Source organism: Schistocerca serialis, chromosome 5 (assembly GCF_023864345.2).
Source record: "Schistocerca serialis cubense isolate TAMUIC-IGC-003099 chromosome 5, iqSchSeri2.2, whole genome shotgun sequence".
Taxonomy (NCBI): domain Eukaryota; kingdom Metazoa; phylum Arthropoda; class Insecta; order Orthoptera; family Acrididae; genus Schistocerca; species Schistocerca serialis.
The window spans coordinates 563,650,327-563,663,985 of record NC_064642.1 but is presented as its reverse complement, the minus strand read 5'-3'; positions in this window follow the sequence as shown (position 1 = coordinate 563,663,985).

Genomic DNA, 13,659 nt, shown 5'->3' with positions numbered 1-13,659 from the left:
CCACATGCGCCCGTATTAATGGGTAACTCTACCCAGACGTAAGGTTAACGTCACAGTTCCTCGCTCCTGCGATCTCCTCGATTCTAAACACTAACAATGCAGAGGTGACAGCAGACCTTTAGAATTGGTCAGCATGCCTGTGCTCGGCTCCAGTTCACCACCTGGAGGGTGAAGCTTTGACAATGCCACCCTCTCAAGCTGGCGAAACGTCACTAAAATCATTAGATGAACGTCGGCCGAAGAACCCAAGACAGGAGCCAATAGGCAGTTTGCTAACCTAAGGACATCACACACATCCATGCCCGAGACAGGATTCGAATTTGCGATCATAGCGGTCGCGCGGTTCCAGACTGAAGCGACTAGAACCGCTCCGCCACAACGGCCGGCCCTGCCAGAATACTTAACGAAATATGGACCATGATAGTCATCTGAAAATTTACTGGCACCACCTGGGGCAGACACTTACCCGTACTGTGGGGTGCCGGTTGAGTAGTTTAGCATACACCTAAGTTGTTGTATGTTCTATCTCCAGTCACCTACAGAAGAGGGTATCTCCCCATCAGATCGTGCAGTTTTTAAGGAAATCACAATTTCCTGATGATTAATAGGAGTGGCCCAATCAGGGATGAAAATATGGGTACCACACTGCACATGTATATATTAATGAGGGGAGAGATCATCTGTCTATAACAAAAACAAGTGGTCACTGTAACTATCAAGTTTATTACCGTAAAACATCAACGTATGGCTTACTGACTGAAGTAAGTAATTTAATAAATGGGCAAGGTGTTATAATTGTGAAAACTAACATTGTGACAGGTAGGTAAACACAACAAAAGCAAAATCAGCAGTAATGGCTGATAGTATCCTGTCCAGTTCGCCCTTGTACTCAGTACTAAAAGTGGACACATCCTTCTGTACAACAGCAACACTCATCTCACCAGTCTCCCAGAAGCAAATCTACAGTGACTGGTCTCCCAGCAGCAGATGTCCTCTGTAGTAACTCTCTGAAACATGGCTGTTTCAGGCAGTGAAGGAAACTTACTAGCAGACCTTGCGAGTTCCATAGAGTAATAATAAGTTAAACAGTCTCCTACTCCTGCGTATTTTTACATTATTAATCAATGATACTATGGCGTTGGAAGGAACGCAGAAGACGTCTCCCACTCCACGACAGGATTCTGTAGCTGATGAATCGAAAGGCTTGCATGTAGGCACACACAGGAAAGGGCATGCTCTACGCAAATAAATACTATGAGCCAGTCAGAAAGCCTGCAGCAAAGATTTTAAACAAACTTTCTTTCGGGATAAGACTGCAGAGTAACGGCAGATCCAACGGTTCTCTCCGTTTGGCGCGTACACATGGCTTCACCTGTTATCTTTCGCAAAAGATTTCTTTACATGTGTTACAATGGAGTTTTATTACAGATACGGGCAGCACTTGGGCCACCCACTGCTGAGAAAGCCCGAAACGAATTTTGTGGCGTCAACCTGCACTGAAGAACAGCCCTCCATTCGGAACACTTTTATGACCCTCTCCTGCTCATTCAAATGAGCGCCTTGTGTCGTCGAAGCCAGCCACGAAGCTTCCGGGTCTGCGGAAGAGAAGAAGCCATTAGCTGGGCAGTCACTGATAGTACTGAATATTTTCTGCACGTATGATGCAGCGTAAACCCACCCATCCACAGGTCAACACACTGCTACTGTGTGGCAGACACTACCTGCGCCCAGTCCCATTGCAGCTTTCACCATGCCAAAAGAGATAGGAAGAGGGTAGAGTGTGGTCGGGGCTAGTAGGTAGTGGTGCGCCGGTGGAGCAACAAAGGTGAGTGTGTGAGGGTAGACCCGCTCGGCAGGAGGGGTTGGCAGACTGGCTGGCCTGTGAATGGGTGACTTGAGAGATCGACCACACTGACTATGAGTGCATATGACAGTATGAAACATCTTGCATGACTGTTTAGGGATAAGCTGCGACGTAACACTCCTCCATACATGTGTCCTGGCGCTATGCTTCTCTGTAGCAGAATACGCAGTACTGTTCAGCGAAATTTCACACATGTCAAATAGGTGGATACAGCAATGAGTGAGACTGGATACATTGTGAAAGCCTGCCTACAACCACCTCCTGTCACCAAAATTTACCAAATGAAGGGTGTAGTGCCACCTGATATCTACAGAACAACAGTCGTAGAAATGGAGGAAAGAAGCAGAGAATCGATCCCAGACACATCCTGATTCGATATAAACCGAAAAAATCTAAATTGACGTCAAGGAGCAACTTCATCAGCACCTAGATCTTCCCAAACAGAGCTATGGCGAAATTCACTAACCAAAAGATAAAAGAAGAACCTACTACGGGCTTTCATCCGCCGTGTGTGACATGGAAGGACTTAAACCGAATCAGGACAGCAGAAAATCGATCCCAGACACCATGTGTTTCGATATAAACCGCACAAATCTAAGTTGACCTCAAGGAGCAGCTTCATCAGCACCTAGATCTTCCCAAACAGAGCTATGGCGAAATTCACTAACCAAAAGATCAAAGAAGAACCTACTACGGGCTTTCATCCGCCGGTGTAACATGGAAGGCGTTAAACCGAATCAGGACTTGAGTCACGATACAAGGCGATCCTCAGGAAGCGGGGCGTCATGACTGAAGATAAGTCCTATGAGAGTGGAGACCTGCAGGACGCACAACATCTCCTGGTCTGCAGAAACCTGTCCGATCCTTGCACCACGGGAGATGCACATTGATGGAAAAATCTCGCGACACCAAGATAGGGTTGTGCGGCATAAAGGAAAGTTGGTAGGCGTGTTTCTATGTATCACAGGTGAAGTCTATTCAAATTTCGCGCCAGTCACTTAAGAGTGGCCCATAGCATCACTATGTGGATGCAAATCAGGTTTGCTTTTAAAAACACGTTGTAGTTACCTTTGAGATTCTACAGAGTTTGAACGAGGTTGTATAACAGGGCTTCGAGGAACTGGAAGTTCCTTCTGCGATACTGCAAAAATACTTGTCAGGAATGTAGCCACTGTACATGATTGCTGGCAGCAGTGGTCACAAAATGTACAGTCGCAAGAAGACCGGGCTCCGGACTGCCATTTGGCATTACCGGGAGGGAAAAGCACTGTGTTCTGCATATGGCTTTGGCACATCGTACTGTATCTGCAGCATCAATCTGAGCAGCAGTTGGCACCACAGTGACACAACGAACTGTTACAGATCGGTTACTTCAAGAACAGCACCGTGCCAGACGCTCTGTAGCGTGGATTCCACTGATCCCAAACCAGCGCCATTCGCGGCGTCAGAAGTGTCAAGCAAGAGCTCGTCGGAGAGCAGGGTGGAGGTCTGTTGTGTTTTGTGAGGAAAATTGGTTCTGCCTGGGTGCCAGTGATGGCCGTGTGTTGGTTAGAAGAAGGCCTTTTGAGGGCCTGTAATCAAGTTGCCTGCGTTCTAGACATAGTGGACCTACACTTGGAGTTAGGGCTTAAGTGTGATTTCATATGACAGCAGGAGCACGGGTTATCCTATGCACTCTGACTGCGAAACTGTACGCCAGTCAAGTAACTCGACCTGTCGTCCTGCCATTCATAAAGAACATTACAAACGGTGTCTTCCAGCAGGATAAAGCTTTCCCGTATGCCGCTGTTGTAACCAAACGTGCTCTGCAGAATATCGATATGTTGCGTTGGCCTGCTCGATCACCAGATCTGTCTCCAATCGAGCATATATGGGGCATCATCAAACGACAACTCCCGCGTAAAACAAAAAAACCAGCATTAACCGCCCCTGTATTGACCGACAAAGTGCAACACGCATGGAACTCCATCTCACAGTCTGACTTCGGGCACCTGTAAGACACAATGCATGCACGTTTGCGTGCTTGCATGCAATACTCTGGCGGTTACACCGCTTATTAATATATAAGCATTTCACATTTGCAATCGCTTATCTCGCACTTAGCCTATATTAATCTGTGATCTTGAAAGGTTAATCACTTAAACATGTTACCTAGAGAAACATATCCCCGAAATTTCATTACTCTACGTAATTATTTTTTGGTGTTGCGATTTTTTCCGTCATTTTATATAAAAGAAGTGATAAGACCATCAAGATAGAGGGATTCTGGAGCTTACGGTCCAGATAACAGAAAATTAGCAGTGTCTGGCAGAATTTTGTCATTATTTTTAATATTTTGTCCTGTCCAAGTAAAATAAAACAAAATAAAGAAATAATAAATCATGTAGCCCTTTTGAAACAATCAAGATCTCCAAGATGCACACTTGACTGCCCTTTGCTTTGTTCCATGGATAAAACACACAGTCTGCAATATGTGGACGTTGTCGATGGCGGCGGAATGTTGCCATCGTTAGAAATCTAAGGATTTAAGGCCAAGTGAACGGTGATGCTATGTTCCTGGACTTGCTTCACAAACCTACCGCTCGTTCTAGTTTTGTGTTAGGTGCTGCAGTAGGAGGCGTAGAAAATGAGATGGAACACTATGCTGAATAAATCACATTTCATTGTGTTTCTGTAAGGGTGACATTCTTCTATAGCGCGGGTAATTTGTCTCATAAAAGTTGGTGATAAGCAGTACCTGTTTACAGATAAAATGTGGGGCCTTCTGCGTCTCTTACCCATAATTTCTTCCCACATATTGATACTAAAGCGAATCTGCTGCCTTCCTTCCGTGTTCACTGGAGGATTTGTACCCGCCCACATGTGGTTATAGTGGTAGTTTATTATTCCAGTAAGTGTGAATCACGCTCCATCCATAAACGTAAAGCGAGCTGTGAACCATGGATCTTTAACGCTCCGTCTTAGCACTCAATGACAGAACTGTAATCTGGTGTGGTGGTACCATGGCCAGGGAGTCCGCTCGCACTGTAAGTGACATGGATAAGGTAACTCCACACACAGAATCGACCACGCAAGATCATGGTGGTAAGTCGACGATATTCTACGCCCCGTTTTGTTGCCCTTGGTGGCAAGCCATCCTGGGCTTACATTTGAGCAAGATAATGTCTGCCCGCACATGGTGAGAGTTTCTACTCTTTGTCGTCGTGCTTACCAAACCCTACCTTGGCCAGCGAGGTAGCCGGATATCTCCCCAGTTGAGAACGTTTGGAGCCTTACGTGCAGGACCCTCCAACCAGCTCTGGATTTTGAAAATCTAACGCACTAATTGTACAAAATTTGGCACGATATCCCTCAGAAGGACATTCAACAGCAATGTTAATTAATACCAAGCCGAATAATTGCTAATATAAGGGCCAGAGGTAAACTAACGCGTTATAGGTCAGTTCGTAAAGGTCTTTCTCACGAAATAACTACAAAAAGCCTTTAATCCCCTATTTCATCTCCTCAGGAGCAGAATTTTGATCAATCCCTTGTCAAACGATGCGTTTATCATAAGGTCCACAGCCTCTCAAAATTTCAAGTTTCTAACTTTAGCGGTTTGGACTGGACGACGAGGAGTCAGCGTATTAGTCTGGCCCTATTTCACCCCCTTAAGCGTTGAATTTCCAGAAACAGTGAATGAATTAAGTTTCACCCCCTGTTTCAACCACTTAGAGGTTGAATTTACAAACCCGGTGAAGTGCGTATCTTCTAATTTATAAAAGAGAAGCCAAATAAAATTTTTCATAGATTTAGCTTCAAAAATATTTCTCTAAAAACTTTCATCCCCTATTATACTCCAATAAGGGTTGAATTTCTAAAAGCAGAGAAACTTGTATTTTTTTATTTCCAACAGAGAAGTGAAATTCAGATTTTCATAGATTTAACCTTAAAAAACAGGATAGAGTAGCATGGAGAGCTGCATCAAACCAGTCTCAGGACTGAAGACCACAACAACAACAACTTTAAAAATGCGTTCGTAATGAAATATTTCCATAAGACATTTCATCCTGTATTTCACTCCCTTTGGAGATGAATTTCCAAAACACTGAAACACGCATTTTATATTTGTAACAGACAAGTCAAATATCAATTTCCATAGATTTAGCTTCAAAAATACCTTAATAGTTCTTTAATAATGATTTATTTTTTAAAAAATTTCACCCTCTGTTTCCAGATATGCTGAAAGGCGTGTTTCTTTATTTCTGATCGAGAAACCAAATACTAATTTTCGTAGGTCTACCTTTAAAATTGCCTTAATAGCGACATATTTTCAAAGATACATACATCCCTTAATTCACCCACTTTGGGGTGAAATTTCGAAAAATCACTTCTTGAACGGCGCCTAGAGTATAAGATCAACATCCTCTACAAATTTCAACTTTCTATCCTAAGCGAGTTGGGATGCAGTCGGTCAGTCTGAACATTGCCTTTTGTATATTACGTAGATTAACAGAGATATTAGATTCACCCTTTGTCCAAAAATGAAGCAACAGAAGACGAATACAAAAAGATGGATATTCACAATTGGTAAAACATGTCAGACCCAAAACTATTTCGTAACAGCACAACAATTGCATAAAAAAGTGAAATGAAGTTATTGACCAGGTCACCGTATGTTGATATAGACAAAAGTAGTTAGGCTAGTAATCTTGAGATCTAACTATTGTTTTTTAATGAAATTCTCGCAATACTGTAATGTTTCTGCGGGTTCTTTTCTTTTGTTGTTACGTTGTCTGTAAAGCAAGTGATAGTTGTCACTGGCGTCAGTCGGCTGTATGTTGAAGATAGCTTTGTTCACGCCTCTCTGACGCAGTTTAACACATGGACTCAGTAGCTTGTTTCCTTGTGTAAAGAATGAGTCACCTGTTACTGCTGTCCCTTTGCACGAAAACAGATCTCAACAACAGATGAGCTTCGCTGTCGCAATGGAATAATCGGACAGAGACGTTGCGCGGTACATTTTATTCGGCGCTATGCTGACCTCATCGGCGGTTTCACACACCAGATTTAAATAAACGCCTTTTGTGTGAATTTACATCACCGGCAAAAGAAATTTTATGGACTTGGTACTCTTTGCCACGTATATAACAGGTAATACGAATTCACTAAGAGTGTTTTTAAAAGAGAGCAAGGCTAGGCTTTTAAGTCTGCAAAAGGGCAAGTGGTATTTGGCCCCGGGCCTGTATGGGAGACTCATCAAACTTCGTTAATGCTGTTTTCGTCTTCTGTGAACGGCTGCAGACTACGTCAGCGAGTTCAGTAGTGTGGGAGAGCACCAGTCCTCTGCTGCGTATACGTGTGTGCCCCATTCTTAACGAAGTATACGTTTGTGCCCGGTCACAAACAGCCTATACGCATCTGTAGCAGTAAGCCTGGATGCGAAACCAATCGAAGACGTGAATGTAACAAGCTGTAGCGCTAATGTAAGGTGATAAATGCTGGGACGAAAGTTTTTGTTGTGATGTTTAATTTTGCTATAAGTTGCCTCTATTCGCACTCGATGTTTCACTGTTCATTATGTCACATGACATGAAATAAATGTCATTGATATGTACATTAAAGAAAACATGGCAAAAGCGTAGTGTGTAAGTGACTTGCAGGAGCGTATTTCATTTTTGCTGATTGGTTCCTCTACGAGTCATGACAGCGACTGCTTGGCACTGAGGGGTTTGCAACACTTGTTAGTGGAGTCCTCATTGTATCTAAGCCGGCCTAATTGATAGAGCAGCGATACTGCATGACGTTCTGTGGGGAACTCGATGTGCCTCACATCTTCCTAGCGCCATTCCACCCTGTAGTAACACTAACTGCAAACCTGCGTAATACCGACTTTTAAATCATTCTCTTGAAAGGAAAACAACTGACTACACTATATTTTTCCCTTTGTAGTGGGCTAGGTGGGGGCCCGGGATTCCCATGCTTTCCACTATGGGCTCCCTCAGGTTAATCTGCTATATCGGCAAAACACAGAGAGCAGTATGAAAGTGGAGAATCAAGAACGAGTTCATGTTAACAAGGATGTAATGTAGATTGACACCTATCGTCATTTTTCAAAATTACATCCCGAGAAACAAGAAAATTAGGGAACCGAAATTTGAAAACTATTTTAAAAGTTCAAGGGCAACAACATCAGCAGTGAGGTGGACACAAAGCGTTAGGAAAGCAAAGAAGACATAGAGAAACGGTTTAATAGAGTGGACGCCATGTATAACATATAATTCAGTTTAATATTGAACAAACCAAAGCTGTGAGTGACGAAGAATTGGAGCACCTAAAACAGAGTCTCGACGAATCTCCGAATTTGGAAAGAAAGAATATAGTACGATTATATAAATAATTAAATAGATTTTGCAAAACGGTCATAGCGAGACATGAAGTAGTAGCAATTTGCTGTAGATGAAGATTTTTTATCAACTAAAGAATCATAAAGGTATCGTAAATGACATGGGACTGAGGAAAACGTTTTTGAAACTGTGCGTTTTGAGAACAGCTCCATATGGAAGTGAAAAATGGGCCACTGAAAAACCACAGAAGAAGCTGGAAGCGTTTGTGAAAAGTCGCTAAAGCATATTGTTAATTAAGTGGACAGATTAAGGGTGTAATGGAAAGATGCTTGGAAGAGTAGGTGAGAGAAAAGAAATTATCTCTAAAAGTCAGGACAAGCTGGTGTGATTTGGGCTAAAACTTTCATGAAAAGTTAGAGTAAGTTTGATACGGAGAAAGCTGCACTGCAGAAGAAACGTTTTTGGAACGGAACCGGACAGAACATGTAAAACAGATTAGCAGAATATTGTATGTAGGAGGTATTTAAAGATGAAAAAATCAGCACAAAACTGGAAGCGACGGTGAGTAGTTTCTAGTCTCCAGAGCGATTACTAGAGACACTGGTAAACGCGACTAATTCAAACATGAATCCACTTACAGCATCTCACCATGTCAACGAACCACAACATTTTCTGTGGGATTTCGTTATCCTGAGGCTTTGGTTAAGGGTTCGATGTCCAGACTAAGCGGCGAATTTAGGAATAACAAACTTAATATTCATACACTTGAACAATCACTCAGATAATTGAAGAATTTGATTGTCTATTCGTTATAGGCCAACTGTAGGTCTGGTGGACACAAGATAAGATTAAGACGTTCACTTTTCTTTTATAACACCTCTTTATAGACTGGGTTTATTTTTATGCATACTGTACGACGAGGATTTAATTAGTTAGTAGGCACTTCAGTTTATTCGTTAAGTTTGATCTGTGATCTACATAAGGACAAAATTTCAGGTTTGCAGAACTATTACGAGTTATTCCACATTACTGAACCCAGGTCATAACGACCAAAGTAGTGGATGAAAACTATCGATTGAAGAAAATATGACAACAGCTTACTTCGAGCGTGCCCTTTCGTTCACCTAATGCATTAGAAAAATTAATTGTCTTGTAACATCAAACGAAACAACAAGTTTACTGTTACCAGTCACTGCTGTTTGTTTCTACGACGCTTTTCAATAGACAGTACACATGTGATGTGTTAAGACAATGAAAGAAACTTGTGATACTGGAGATAGTGCCATAAGTTCCTACAAAAAATCATAACACAACACATAAACACACAAAAACACACAAAAAAACACACACACACACACACACACACACACACACACACACGTCCTACTAAAAAATTTAAATCCATCTGATGATGGAGATTTAAACCTTTGAAACGTGTCGTTGAGATAAATAACCAGTGACATAACAGTAAACTTGATGTTTCATTTGATTTCAGTAAAGGTCACGATAAAGCCTAACTTAAAATGTTCGAATTTAAAGTTAATAGTTGTCTTTTGTTTTTATTTACGTTTTATGCTAACCAAGTTGGTGTAATGTCAGCATTTTAAAATAAAAAAGTTTATAAGTGCACTAGAAATAGAGCTCTCTTAGTCTCAGCCAGATAAAAGTTATTACCTGTTTAATTAGATGATGTAAGTCAGTGTTGCTTTATTTGATTTACATTCAAAATTTCTGAGTATGTGGGGGCATGAGAGATCAAGGAAATCTTCGACTGCAGGGAGGCGATGAATAGTCGTAAGATAGTAAATATTTACTAGACCATCGGTTGAGAAAAGAAATTACACCTGAGCAGTAGATATGACGAGATTAAATAGCGAAAATACACAGTTTCTAAAGAAAGGAAATAATAAGAACTGCAGGATATCATACTATACGTGAAGTCTGAGTACTGCATTGGTCTGGCCACCAAAAGTAATGTTCCTGCCAAATATTCAGTTACAATGATCATAAAAAATGACCTACTATGGAGGGGGAATTTAACAGTCGAGTGGGATAAACAATAACTTAGACACCTTGATGGAAGGAGCTTGATTTTGGATGGCTTCCTTCATGAATATCGATTAGAGTTTGGAAAGTTACAGGTATACAGACACATACAGAAAGACATGTATGCTCGTAATATCGTTGAAGGTCGTGTGACTTCTCTCTGCATCAAAAAAATGTTGCAGCTTATAGTCGTTTTGTTACTATCCAAGACGCTGTAAATTTATTTTAATACAGTGACTGTGTGTCTGTATTAGATTATCGAAATACCACCGGGTCCGTCCAAAACTTTCGCACTTGTATAGTTTTAGATAGAGACAGTATTTGGAATGAATGTAATCGTCGGGATAAAGGTATTTGTGTAAATTAAGAGAAAATATCCTTAAAAATGAACCCAACGACGTGAAACAACAATCATAAATTTGTGACACATCCATGTATGTACATTTCCATGTGTCCAAAAATGTGTTTTGCATTCGGAATTTTTGTCCCAGATTGTACGACGGGCAGAGATCAGGGACTGTCAGTAGGACGACATTAGCAATAACTTCTCGTCCGCCTCGATAGCTACTTGGTCAGCGAGGCAGATTGCTAACCGAAGGGGCCTGGTATCGATCAGAGACTTTCCCCGCTGGGGAGTAGGTTCTGTGTTGTTTTTAAATTCATATCGTATTTACTGACATCGTCTCTCCATTATTGACATGGCTGAAAGGCCACGACCCGAAAACCAATAAATTTAAATTAACTCGACAGACGTTTGCAATTACAGGATGTTAGGAATATGACAAATATGTTTTTCGTTTCGGAAAGTATATGCGTTTAGGAAAGTCAACCTGTACGAACGCTCAGAGATAATTGACTACCCTAGTGGTAATGGTTATTATATATGATAACGCTGTACAAATTATCAGTTAATAAGTACTTTAAAACAAAGAAAATGGCATTTGCAGTAAGATAATATGAACAAGTGATTCTCGTATTCGTGATTAATGTTACCTTCGTAAAATACAGGTAATGATGGACAGCCATAAAGTTCTTTTATCCATGTCAGTTAAAGTCTCTTTTATGTTAAAACTTTCCACAAATAGCAATTTTTAGCGCAAAAATCTGTTTGCAATGTTAGGAGCCGGTTAAAAAGTCTTTCTAGCGACACCGCATTTATCCCTATGCGATTAGTATATGTTGAGAAAAAGGGATGTTGACTTAAGAAATAATACATTAAATGATGGTATTCAATTTCTATAATCTTTGGCGTATTGATTATTCATACATGATATGGATTAGCTTTATGAAACACAATGGCGTAATTCACAGTGTATGTTTAATAAGTTTGGTGAATGGTCCAATGTCTTTACCCATATCCTAAATGCATGCCTGGAAATGTCTATCCTGAAGTACGAAACACAGAATGGAGGTTTGCCTTCGGCAGCACGCCGTACATTATCGAACGTAATCAGTGTCTTAGTGTGACAGAGCAGTTTATTTTTATCTACTTGATGCTGTCGTACATTTGCACCTAAATGTACTTACATTCTCCGCAAGCCACCGGTGCATGTTGGAGGATACATTCTACCACTACTAGTCATTACTTTTGATTTTTCACTGCAGACGCAGCGAGGGAAAAAAGGACTGTCTTTATGCCCTAATTTGTCCTATCTTTTCTTCGCAGCCCTTAAGCGAAATATATGTCGCTGCCAGTAGAATCGTTCTGCAGTCAGCCGCAAGTGCCTGATCTCTAAATTTTTTCGATAGTGGTTCGCGAAAAGAAGGTCGTTCCAACCAGGGCTCCCCGTTTGAGTTCACAAAACATCTCCGAAACACAAGCGTACTGATCGAACCTATCGGTAACAAACCTTGCAGTACGGCTCTAAATTGCTTCGATGTCGTCCTTTAATCCGACCTAGTGGGGATCCCAAACACTCGAGCAGCACTCAGGAATGGGTACATGAGCTACACTTTCCTAATACTCCCCCAATAAATCGAAGTCGACTATTCGTATTCCCCACTACCGACTTTATGTGCTCGTTCCAGTACATACAGCTTTGCACTGTTACGCCTTCATATTTAATCGACATGAGTGTGTCATGCAGCATACCACTAGTACCGTGTTCGAACATTAGAGAACTGTTTTTCCTTTTTGTCTGCATTTACATTTTCCTACATTTAGAACAAGTTACCATCCGTCGCACCAAACAGTAACTCTTTCCATGTCAACCTGCATCCTTCTACAGCCACTCACCGAAGACTCTTTCGCGTTCACTACAGCATCGTCAGCAAAGTGTTGCAGATTGCAGACTGCTGTCAGATCGCTTAAGTACATACAGGACAAGAGACCCTGATATCCTACATTAAAATTAAAGCAGACCATGACATTTATAAACTACTAATCTATAATTCTACTCAGCACTATGTTCAAAGTACTTCATTAACATCATTACCATTTTCGCAGTTAAAATTTGTGTTACCTATCTCTGAAACCAGAAGGTCAAAAACTTCCATTATGACCAATAATACACTTTCACAACCAAAATATTCTTAAGCTGGCCTATTTTGAAAATCGATGAGGTGGGAGACAAGTTCTCATGTGAACGCAGGATTTTCAAACTTAATTTTTTGAGGGTGGTTTTATTAGGATGAAAAAATAGAAAAAATATGAACGATCAGTTTCAAAATGTAAGTTTTCTCGTGACAGTTATAACATGGAATATTGCATCCAATTCTTCAACATAAGTTTCAATATGGCTTTGACATACCACATACGAATGTTTTCCATATTCCATGAATTTTCTGGGGCATATAGGTCGCAATAAATACAAAATATGTACAAACTACTGAGGAGTGTGGTAATGTTCCAAAACAACATCTGTGATCCAAAAAAACACAATTAGTTACTTCGTGCATTCATAGAACAGAGAAGATCGTGATATGACCTGCTTTTTGTGAAACAGATGCACTGTGTCAGCCGTAAACACGTCCTGCCCCACATGATCGCTCACAGCCATCTGCATATGCACCTCGTAGTCCCCATCACTCTTCTCCAAGTTCCGAAAGTCTCTCGTAGGTTACAATATAATAAAAAATATAATAAATGTTTAGATATACGGAAATAATGATATTAATTTTTCTGCGTGTCGGACAAGCACAATAAGCTGTGCTATGCCTGTAAGTGGGTAAAGAATCTTTTCATATTAGTTCCACGAAAAATAGTCTTTCTCTTGTTGCAGATTTATGCTTACCAATTAATAGTACTACGTCTGATCGCTGTATCCACCTACAAAATTTTGACTGTGCCCATCATTTCTTTTGTAATTTGATTTTTATACGAGGGCAGTTCAATAAGTAATGCAACACATTTTTTTTCTGAAACAGGGGTTGTTTTATTCAGCATTGAAATACACCAGGTTATTCCCCATTCTTTTAGCTACA